The sequence below is a fragment of the Bos indicus genome, chromosome 3 (assembly GCF_029378745.1).
Source record: "Bos indicus isolate NIAB-ARS_2022 breed Sahiwal x Tharparkar chromosome 3, NIAB-ARS_B.indTharparkar_mat_pri_1.0, whole genome shotgun sequence".
Taxonomy (NCBI): domain Eukaryota; kingdom Metazoa; phylum Chordata; class Mammalia; order Artiodactyla; family Bovidae; genus Bos; species Bos indicus.
The window spans coordinates 33,357,510-33,369,918 of NC_091762.1; positions in this window are offsets into that span (position 1 = coordinate 33,357,510).

Genomic DNA, 12,409 nt, shown 5'->3' on the forward strand with positions numbered 1-12,409 from the left:
CCATGACTCTGTTATTCAGATGATCTCAGAGATGGAGATGAGACCTGAATCCCTAATGACATTGAATCACCATCGAAACCAATAAAGATGAACCATCAGTGGCAGTGACAGTCGCTCTGACTCTCAGGACGCAATGACCCAGTCAGCTCCGTGCATCGCACTCCACAGTCCTTGTCGCCTCTGGGGCATCCTTCTATTCTGCTTGGAGCCAGGGGAAAGCTTTGGTAATAAATCAAGGGATTTGCAACATCACCATTCACTCCTCCCTGCACCAAACCCAGGATCATCGGCTCCTTCACACTCAAGCCGACAAGAATGATCTGGGCTTTTCCTGTCGGAGTGAGGAGCTGAGACGACATAGTGAGAAGGCAGTGTCCTTGGTCCCCTAGAACAGGGGTCCCCAACCTCCAGGATCTAATGCTTGATGATCTGAGGTGGGGCTGATGTAATAATAATAGAAATAAAGTACATAGTAAGTGTAATGTACTTGAAATCATCCCCAAACTATCCCCCCAACCTGGTCCTGGTCCATGGAAAAATTATCTTCCATGAAACTGGTCTCTGGTGCCAAAAAGGTTTGGGACCGCTGCCCTAGAAGGTTAATATTCCAATAGGGAGACATAAGACAGTGAGAAAACAAAGCCAGGCTTGTGGGGTTGATGTTCCTGAGAAGTTCATAAGAAATTGCCCTCTAAGAGGCTCTGGACAAACACCAAGTGTCACTTGGCTCAGGAACCAGAGGGCAGAGGATGAGCCAGTTGACAGGTCCCTGAGGAAAAGCATGCTTGAGCTGGGTTTCAGCTAAAGTTACCAGGGGCCACATGCCTTCCTGTTCCATGGGTTGAGCTTGACCTTATTCAGGGGCTAACAAACATGGTGGGCTTGGACACCAGTCTTGGGGAAGGTGAATCTGGGCACAGCCCCTCCTACCAACTGATGCAGAGACCTCCCAGGACCTTTTATCAGACAATCCCCACAGTGATAAAAGTCCCTTCTCTCCACAGTGATAAAAGCCATTATTGCCCAAGAAATGTCCTCAGTTCAGTTCAGTCGCTCAGTCGTGTCCAACTCTTTGCAACCCCATGAACCGCAGCACGCCAGGTTTCCCTGTCCATCACCAGCTCATGGAGTCCACCCAAACCCATGTCCATTGAGTCGGTGATGCCATCCAATCATCTCATTCTCTGTCGTCCCCTTCTTCTGCCCTCAATCTTTCCCAGCATCAGGGTCTTTTCAAATGAGTCAGCTCTTCGTCCTGCAATATGTTAATAGGTGTTGCAACTGCTACTGCTAAGTCGCTTCAGTCGTGTCCGACTCTGTGCGACCCCATAGATGGCAGCCCACCAGGCTCCCCCGTCCCTGGGATTCTCCAGGCAAGAACACTGGAGTGGGTTGCCATTTCCTTCTCCAATGCATGAAAGTGAAAAGTGAAAGCGAAGTCACTCAGTCGTGTCCGACTCGTTGCAACCTCATGGACTGCAGCCTACCAGGCTCCTCCGTATATGGGATTTTCCAGGCAAGAGTACTGGAGTGGGGTGCCATTGCCTTCTGTGTGCATACAAATACATACGTATGAGATTTCCACAGTTGAAGCTTTGGGAAACTGATTACATATTTCCACCAGCTTTTTTTTTTACTGCAGGACTTTTCAGGGCCTTTTATATACTAGTAAGCTAGAAACACCAGGCAGGAAAATGCAATTGGTAATTATTTCCTAAACAGATTAATCCATCCAACACTTTTTTTCTTAGAGTGTCTCAAGGGAATGTGACTCCTAGGTAGACACACTGACCAGCATTTATGAGTGAGAGGGCGGGGAAGAGAAGAGCAGCTCAGCTTCACCACCATGAGCAGAGTGAGAATCTAAAGCTAACCTCAGTCTTCTCATCTGTAACATGAGGGTGAGAATAGCACTTACATAATGGGCTTTTGTGAGTATCCGTCCATGTATTTATGTATTCATTGACTATATATTTAGTCACAACTACTGTATTGAAGGGCTCAGACGGTAAAGAGCCTGCCTGCAATGTGGGAGATCCGAGTTTGATCCCTGGAGAAGGAAATGGCAACCCACTCCAGTATTCTTGCCTGGAAAATCCCATGGATGGTGGAGCCTCGGGGGCAACAGTCCAGGGGGCCGCAAAGAGTAAGACGCAACTGAATGACTTCACTTTCACTTTCTTTTCACTATATTGAAGGCACTATTTTTGGCGCTGGAAATAGAGAGCAAAACAAGATCCTTGCTCTCATGCAGTGGAGACAGATAATAGACAAATAAACAAATAGATTTATAGTAAAATGGCCAGGGGTGCCGAGTGCTATTAAAAAGGAAGATAGAGGGACTCCCCTACTGGTCCAATGTCTAAGACTCTAATCTCTCAATGCTGGGGCCCTGGGTTTGATCCCTGGTTGGGGAACTAGATCCCACATGCCACAGCTAAAACCATGTGCAGCCAAATAAACAAATAAAATTCAATATTAAAATAAAAAGGAAGACAGAGAGGACAGCAGAGTATGACATGGTATGGTGCTTTAGATGGGGTGAGGGTCTCTCTGAGAAGACACTCAAGAACCCCGATGAAGTGAAGGAATGCACTGGGCAGAGCCTGCAGGGAGGAAGCGGTGCAGAGGTCCTGTGGTAGGGCCTTCTTGGCCAGTTCCAGGAGCAATAAGGAGGGTGGAGAACAGGGGAAGGGGGAGGGAGGGATGCTGTCGGAGCAGAAGCGGGGGCTACACCCTGCCAACCTTGCAGGGCATGGTGGAGGCCTGCAGCAAAGGTGATGCGCACCCTTGGAGTGTTTGGAGCAGAGGAGGAGCAGGATGAGATTTACACTTTGAAAGATCTCTCTGGTGGTTCGTGGAGAATTAAGTGAGATGCTGCTGCTGAAGTCTCAGCAAGATGCCTGGCACACGGCAGCATTTGCAACTACTGCCATTTTCTATCATTAAAAAGATGGGCCTACGGGGAGAAGGGATAGTTAGGGAGTTTGGGATGGACATGTACACACTGCTATATTTAAAATGGAAAACCAACAAGGACCTACTGTACACCACAGGGAATTCTGTTCAATGTTATATGGCAGCCTGGACAGGAAGGGAGTTTGTACGAGAATGGATAGATGTGTATGTATGGCTGGATCCCTGCACTGTCCACCTAAAACTACCACAATATTTTTAATCGGCTACACTACAATACAAAAGTTAAAAAAAAAATTAGATGGGCCTGAGTGGGGGACAAGAGGGAAGGATTGGGAGTTTGGGATTATCAGAGGCAAACTTTTATATATAAAATGGATACACAACAAGGTCAGACTGTATAGCATGAGGAACTTGTATTCAATATCCTGTAATAAACCATAATGGAAAAGAATATTGTACAACTGAATCACTTTGCTGGACATCAGAAATTAACACAACATTGTTAATCAACTATACTTCAATTAAATTTTTTAAACTGATGGGCCTGTCAGCCTTCATGTAAAATTCTCCTTCCAGGTGAGAATCAAAATAATATGGTTATGGCCCATCTGTACACCACGGCACTGAGCCAGACACACCACAGGAGAACCAGGAGACCACCACCCGTCAGTAACTTACAGAGGGAGAAGGTGGCATTGTGCCGGGTGCTGGGAGGGGCACAGAGGCAGGCCGGCCTGTGTGCTTCTGGGGCCCTGCGCAGACCGCCAGTCTCACACAGGTCGCTTCTCAAGAGACAATGTTAGCTAGCAGCGATCTCAGGCTAGCACCCACCTTCTGCCCTCATACCCCACTCTCACCCCCTCCCTCACTCTCCAAAACAAAACTAATTATTGCACACAATGGCGTGAAGAATGGTAGCGAGCGATGCTGCTGCAAACAGGACCAATAACAGCAACTGAAAGCACTTTATTTCTCTTGGATACTGGTACTTGAGGACAAGCCAGTTAGAGGGAGGCCAGGGATCAACAGCAACCTGGTGGAAATACCAAAGGAGACTCTAGGGAGCTTTGGGGTTCTTGACTCAATAATTCCCATCAGCAGATGTTCACACGGAGCCTCCCACATGTCAGGGTCACGGTTCACGGCTGTCGGGTCTGCTTTCTTCCGTAACTGAGGGCTCTCCTGTTTCTGTGCACAGGTGGATTTCAGCAGTATCCTCCCAGCGCCCAGCACAAAACCAACTTCTCCCTCTCTCTGCTTTAGTACTGTGGTGCGGATGTCATTATTTTATGGGACTGTTTATACAGCCCGTGTGTGTGCCTGTGTGGTGAGCACAGCCATCCACTCAGGCATAGGTATGCCCTGGAACAGAGGCACAGGCTCAGGAAGCCTGACTTGACTCAGTCCCCGAGGTCATTCACCCTCATACGTGGGGTAACCTGGATTCCTAGGGGGTCTGAATTCTACCTTCAGCTCTACCTTCCAGCTCTACCATGAGGCCATTGCTCTGCAAACTAGAAAGGGAGTGCATGTCCACAGGCCACACAGCTCCTGCCTGTGACATGGGTGATCACTTTATTAGTGGTTCATTAGTGGCTAATGATTAAATGAGAGCTGCCTCTGATCCACTTAAGAGAGATGTGAAGAAAGGAAGGAGCAACCAGGGACTTCCCTGCCACCCAGTGGTTAAGACTGTTCTTCACAGCAGGAGGCACGGGTTCCATCCATGGTCAGGAAATTAAGATCTCACATGCTGTGCAGTGCAGCCAAAAAAGAAAGAAAGAAGCAATAAAACTATGGAAACCCACACATCCAAACCAGCAGTTCTTAATCTAGGATCACAGCTCCCCAAATGGTTCATGAACAGAATTCAGAAGATCCATGAACTTGGGCAGAGAAAACAATTGCATTCTGTTATCACTCACTGCTAAGTGAATTGTAACATTCTTCTCTTCTAACAATAGGCCACAAACACAGAAGTATTCATCATACCTGGGTCCTTGTCACCAAGAGAAATTAGAGATCTTTTAATACCATGTTGCTACCCTACGTCCAAGGTAAGAGAAACCTAGGTAAGATGGTAGGTGTTGCAAGAGGGCATCAGAGGGCAGACACACTGAAAACATAATCACAGAAGATTTGCCAATCTGATCACAAGGACCACAGCCTTGTCTAACTCAATGAAACTAAGCCAGGCAGTGTGGGGCCACCCAAGATGGGCAGGTCATGATGGAGAGGTCTGACAGAATGTGGTCCACTGGAGAAGGGAATGGCAAACCACTTCAGTATTCTTGCCTTGAGAACCCCATGAACAATATGAAAAGGCAAAAAGATAGGATACTGAAAGAGGAACTCCCCAGGTCAGTAAATGCCCAATATGCTACTGGAGATCAGTGGAGAAATAACTCCAGAAAGAATGAAGGGATGGAGCCAAAGCAAAAACAATACCCAGTTGTGGATGTGACTGGTGATAGAAGCAAGGTCCGATGCTGTAAAGAGCAATATTGCATAGGAATCTGGAATGCTAGGTCCATGAACCAGGGCAAATTGGAAGTGGTCAAACAGGAGATGGCAAGAGTGAACATTGACATTCTAGGAATCAGGGAACTAAAATGGATTGGAATGGGTGAATTTAACTCAGATGACCATTATATCTACTACTGTGGGCAGGAATCCCTTAGAAGAAACGGAGTAGCCATCATAGTCAACAAAAGAGTCTGAAATGCAGTACTTGGATGCAATCTCAAAAATGACAGAATGATCTCCGTTCGTTTCCAACGCAAACCATTCAATATCACAGTAATCCAAGTCTATGCCCCAACCAGTAACACTGAAGAAGCTGAAGTTGAAAGGTTCTATGAAGACCTACAAGACCTTTTAGACCTAACACCCAAAAAAGATGTCCTTTTCATTATAGGGGACTGGAATGCAAAAGTAGGAAGTCAAGAAACACCTGGAGTAACAGGAAAATTTGGCCTTGGGATACAGAATGAAGCAGGGCAAAGGCTAATAGAGTTTTGCCAAGAGAACACACTGGTCATAGCAAACACCCTCTTCCAACAACACAAGAGAAGACTCTACACATGGACATCACCAGATGGTCAACACCAAAATCAGATTGATTATGTTCTTTGCAGCCAAAGATGGAGAAGCTCTATACAGTCAGCAAAAACAAGACTGGGAACTGACTGTGGCTCAGATCATGAACTCCTTATTGCCAAATTCAGACTGAAATTGAAGAAAGTAGGGAAAACCACTAGACCATTCAGGTATGACCTAAATCAAATCCCTTATGATTATACAGTGGAAGTGAGAAATAGATTTAAGGGACTAGATCTGATGGATAGAGTGCCTGATGAACTATGGACAGAGGTTCGTGACACTGTACGGGAGACAGGGATCAAGACCATCCCCATGGAAAAGAAATGCAAAAAAGCAAAATGGCTGTCTGGGAAGGCCTTACAAATAGCTGTGAAAAGAAGAGAAATGAAAAAAGCAAAGGAGAAAAGGAAAGATATAAGCATCTGAATGCAGAGTTCCAAAGAATAGCAAGGAGAGATAAGAAAGCATTCCTCAGCAATCAATGCAAAGAAATAGAAGAAAACAACAGAATGGGAAGGACTAGAGATCTCTTCAAGAAAATGAGAGATACCAAGGGAACATTTCATGCAAAGATGGGCTGGATAAAGGACAGAAATGGTATGAACCTAACAGAAGCAGAAGATATTAAGAAGAGGTGGCAAGAATACACAGAAGAACTATCCAAAAAAGATCTTCATGACCCAGATAATCACGATGGTGTGATCACTGACCTAGAGCCAGACATCCTGGAATGTGAAGTCAAGTGGGCCTTAGAAAGCATCACTACGAGCAAAGCTAGTGGAGGTGATGGAATTCCAGTTGAGCTATTTCAAATCCTGAAAGATGATGCTGTGAAAATGCTGCACTCAATATGCCAGCAAATTTGGAAAACTCAGCAGTGGCCACAGGACTGGAAAAGGTCAGTTTTCATTCCAATCCCAAAGAAAGGCAATGCCAAAGAATGCTTAAACTACCGCACAATTACACTTATCTCCCACGCTAGTAAAGTAATGCTTAAAATTCTCCAAGCCAGGCTTCAGCAATATGTGAACCGTGAACTTCCAGCTGTTCAAGTTGGTTTTAGAAAAGGCAGAGGAACCAGAGATCAAATTGCCAACATCCACTGGATCATGGAAAAAAGAAGAGAATTCCAGAAAAACATCTATTTCTGCTTTTATTGACTATGCCAAAGCCTTTGACTGTATGGATCACAATAAACTGTGGAAAATTCTGCAAGAAATGGGAATACCAGACCACCTGACCTGCCTCTTGAGAAACCTATATGCAGGTCAATTCTGAAGCAACAATTAGAACTGGACATGGAACAGACTGGTTTGCTTATTTAACTTCTATGCAGAGTACATCATGAGAAACGCTGGGGTGGAAGAAGCACAAGCTGAAATCAAGATTGCCAAGGGAAATATCAATAACCTCAGATATGGAGATGACACCACCCTTATGGCAGAAAGTGAAGAGGAACTAAAAAGCCTCTTGGTGAAAGTGAAAGAAGAGAGTGAAAAAGTTGGCTAAAAGCTCAACATTCAGAAAACTAAGATCATGGCATCTGGTCTCATCACTTCATGGCAAATAGATGGGGAAACAGTGGAACAGTGTCAGACTTTATTTTGGGGGGCTCCAAAATCACTGCAGATGGTGACTGCAGGCATGAAATTAAAAGACGCTTACTCCTTGGAAGGAAAGTTATGACCAACCTAGACAGCATATTCAAAAGCAGAGACATTACTTTGCCAACAAAGGTTTGTCTAGTCAAGGCTATGTTTTTTCCAGTGGTCATGTATGGATGTGAGAGTTGGAGTGTGAAGAAAGCTGAGCACTGAAGAATTGATGCTTTTGAACTGTGGTGTTGGAGAAGACTGTTGAGAGTCCCTTGGACTGCAAGGAGATCCAACCAGTCCATCCTAAAGAAGATCAGTCCTGGGTGTTCTTTGGAAGGACTGATGCTGAAGCTGAAACTCCAATACTTTGGCCACCTCATGCAAAGAGTTGACTCATTGGAAAAGATCCTGATGCTGGGAGGGACTGGGGGCAGGAGGAGAAGGGGACGACAGGATGAGATGGCTGGATGACATCACCGACTCTATGGACATGAGTTTGGGTAAACTCCGGGAGATGGTGATGGACAGGGAGGCCTGGTGTACTGCAATTCATGCGCTCACAAAGAGTCAGACATGGCTGAGTTACTGAAGTGACTGATGGTTGCAAATAGCTCAAAATATTTCTGTTCATCACTACATTGAAACTACAGTAGTTATTAGTCCATGCCATGTTATTTGATCAATAGACATGAGTTTGAGCAAACTCCAGGAGATGGTGAAGGACAGGGAGGTCTGGCATGCTGCAGTCCATAGGGTTGCAAAGAGTCAGACACGACTGAGAGACTGAACAGCAACAATGTTATTTGATACATTAATAAAGAAGGACATATATCACCATATCATAAATTTGTTTTTAATATAATCATTTGTAACATTTAAATTTCAGTATAATTATTTGCAATCTTACATATTTATTTTTATACATTTTAAAGAATTACTCTGAGTGAGAGTCACAGACTTCCAAGATGTCCATGGTACAAAAATAGCTAAAAACTCCTGAGGCAGGGTGAGGAGACTTAGGTGCGATATAGGGTCATAAGGTCAGGCTAGCCAAACTTAGCTAGAACATTAGGCTGGACACATCTAGGGGGAAATTGTCAAAAAGAAGAAGCAGATCTGTGACAACCTAGAGGGGTGGTGTGGGGTGGGGGTGGGAGGGAGGTTCAGGAGGGAGGGGACGTACGTATACCTATGGCTGATTCACATTGTTGTATGGCAGAAACCAACACTGTAAAGGAACTATCCTCCAAATAAAAAAAATTTTTTTTAAAAAGGAAAAAAGTCAGAAAAAGAAAAGAAAGAAGCAGACACAGCTAAAGCAGCCAGCTAGAGCAGGCACAGAGCTGTGTCTGGGGTGAGTTGCACCAGCAGGACTCACACTGTTGGTGGCTGTTCCCACATGAAGGGGTCACACAGTGATCTGGCTTTTGATCTGGGTCTAAGGAGACTCCATCCTGGGCCCTTGAGACTCCCTAACCCACAGACAGCTTGTACTTTATCTACCTCATCTTCAGAACTCAACTGGATTTTAAAAATCCAAGGACCAGTTCCAATCAGTCCTTGCATCTTAAGTCCCCACCAAGTTACGTCCATCCCAACTATCTAAGTGGGTTGACAATGACTGATCACCAGACCTCTTTCTTCTACAACTGGAAGATGCAGTTAAAGAGAAGACACAACTACAATGTATCAGAGACTACCAAGTACCTAAGAAGAAATACTCCACAACCTGGACTGATCACCCACCACCCACACCACAAGCTCACTGCTCGAAGGAACTGCCCTTGGGCTTGCCCTTGAATGTGGCCCCACTCCCTCCTGCAGCTTCCACCTGTTCCTCTTCTTCCTTGCACTGTAGGTTTCTAGAAAGTTAGGCTCCATTCCTTTCCTCCTGTCCCCTCCTCAACCCTCTCCAGCCTCTCTTTGGTTCCTACCTCACCAGTGAAACCACTTCCTCTAAGCCGCCCTTGTCCTCTAAAAGCCAAATACATAGTAGAAGGTACTGCTGCTGCTAAGTCGCTTCAGTCGTGTCCGACTCTGTGTGACCCCATAGATGGCAGCCCACCAGGCTCCCCCGTCCCTGGGATTCTCCAGGCAAGAACACTGGAGTGGGCTTCCATTTCCTTCTCCAATGCATGAAAGTGAAAAGTGAAAGTGAAGTCTCTCAGTCGTGTCCAACTCTTCTCGACCCCATGGACTGCAGCCTACCAGGCTCTTCCGTCCATGGGATTCTCCAGGCAAGAGTACTGGAGTGGGGTGCCATTGCCTTCTCCGAGTAGAAGGTAACACAATGTCATAAATCAACTATACTTCAATAAAAATGTTTAAATTAGAAAATAAACAAAAAAAAAAGCCAAATACAAAACTCCATTTTCAATCCTCATCTCACTTGCTCATTTGCAGCCTTTGACACAGGCACCTGCTCTTTCCTTAAATCCCTCTCTCTTGCTTTTCACAGCATGGTTTTCTCCAAGTCCCCCACAATTTTCAGTCTCCTCTAGAGGTGCCCTAGGGCTGCATACTCACTAGCCTCTTGGTCCCTCCACAGGTTTCATGGTCACCTAAGTGCTGATGACCCCAGACCTGTCCCCACCTGAGCCACCCTCATCCCTGCCTATCTAGCCAATATCCTGTTGGATGTCACAGGTTGATACCCGGGCACCTCACCTTCATGTGCCCCTGTCCTCCAGCATCCTTTATTATCACTCTTACCTCTGTACCCACTCATACAGCTCAGGGATATTAGTTCCAAATAACAGAATCCATCTGACCAGCTTAAGCAAAAGGAAATTTAATAAAGATTAGTGAGTAGTTGATTGAATGGCCTGTGGTCTTGAGAAATGGATTGGAGCTGAGTGTCCAGGAACAATGCCCAGAACCACACCACAGAGTCAACTAACAAGGAAGGCATCTCCCTCAGGGCAGCTCTGTTGACATCCATACCACACATGGAGCCTCTTTCTTCCTGCAGCTTCATTCCTACAGAATGGAATCAGCATGGCTTGGTTACAGAGCACGGGTCCAATGCCTGCCCTTCTGCAAGGACCCTGGGAAGGACCCGACTCATAACTGAACACAGAGAAGATGTTCAGAGTTCTTGAGTAGCTACAAAGCGTGGGCACCCACCAGCCCATCCTTCCTGCTGTGTCCCCTACTCTGTTAGTGGCCACAAAACAGTCTGTGGCTGAACCTGGGAGTTTCCTAGATTCCTGAATTTCCCGGCTCTCATCAGTCATGTAATCCTGTCACTCAGCCCTTCCCTGGACCTCAGACTCTCCCCTGCTTTCCACCTTGACCACCAGGGTCTATTATCATCTTCCTGACTGGCCCTCTCCTTTCAGGCTTACCCATCTTCCACACAACCCAGAGATCTTCTCTTTATTTTCGGAGATTGAGAGTTCTCCAAGGAATCCTTGCCAACCTCAGGATCAAGCCCAAACTCCTCGGCCTGGCAGCCAAGGGCATGAATGACACAGCTCTGCTCCCCTTCCAGCTTCGTCTCCATCACCCCCACCCTCACACACTTCCCTCTCCAGCAACACGAAACCATTTACAGTTCCTCCCCAGGCCAACCTGCTCCATTCCTCCCTACCTCCCACATTCTGGTCCCCTTTCTTCTCGTCTGGGTGGACAAGACCTAGGTTTCCAGTCTCGTCCAGCCACCTACCAAGGTATGAACTTGAACAAGTTAGCACACCTCTCTGGAGCTCAGTTTTCTCTTCTGAAAGATGAGAATGATACCCTCCTCCCGGGTGCATTGTGAAAAGCACATGACATGCCCGGGCAGGCTGCTTAGACATTACTGTGGGTTGAATGGTGGCCCCCAAAAGACACGACCCCATCCCATTCCAAACCGTGAATTATTTGGGGAAAAGGTCTTTGCAAGTGTAGTTAAGGATCTTGACACAAGATCACCCTGGGTTAACCAATGGTTCCTAAAGCTACTGGCAAGTGTCCTTATCAGGAAGAGAAAAGGAGACCATGTGAAGATGGTGACAGAGACTGGAGCTATGCTAGCACAAGCCGACGCACGCTAGGAGCTACTAGCAGCTGGAAGTGGCAAGGAGAGGTTTTCCCTTGGAACCTCTGAGGGGGTGCAGCCTTGCCGACACCTTGATCTTAGACTTGTGGCCTCCGAACTGTGAGAGAGCACATTTTTGTTGTTTTGAGCCACCAAGTCGTGGCAACTTATTAGGAAACTAGCACAGACACTCACACAAAGGATGTTCATCTCCTCCTCCTTCCTCATCCCTTCCAGCTGGGGTCCCATCAGGGATGCTCCTGGACTGGGGACCCCCACAGCCAGGTTCTGGATGGCCAACAGCACACAAAACACCCCATCTCCTCTACAAGCAGTTGCCACAGAGATGGCCTCTCTGAAGAACGAGTTTGAATACAGACATTGCTCCACCCTCATCTCAGGAAGGGAACAGGCTTCACAGATGGTCCAGACCAAGTGAACCCAGGGGACCAGAGACAAGCAGCTGGTCCCCCAGCCTCATAGCTCAGGGACCAGGCAGGATGACTAGCTTTCATTTATCTTGGTTTCTTAAAGATGCCCCAGGGACTTACAGCTTATGTTTATTTGTTTATTTCTAACCTCTTCTAGGAAAAAGGAACATTTTTCCCCCCTAAGGAAATCTGAGGGCCCAGTGACATCTGATTATTTTGACTAAACTCCTCCATCACAATTCCTAATGGTCTACATAGGAGCTTAAATTCCCAGGCATGGACTTCCCTGGTGGTCCAATGGTTAAGAATCCACCTTGCACGGCATTCAGTCCCTGGTTTGG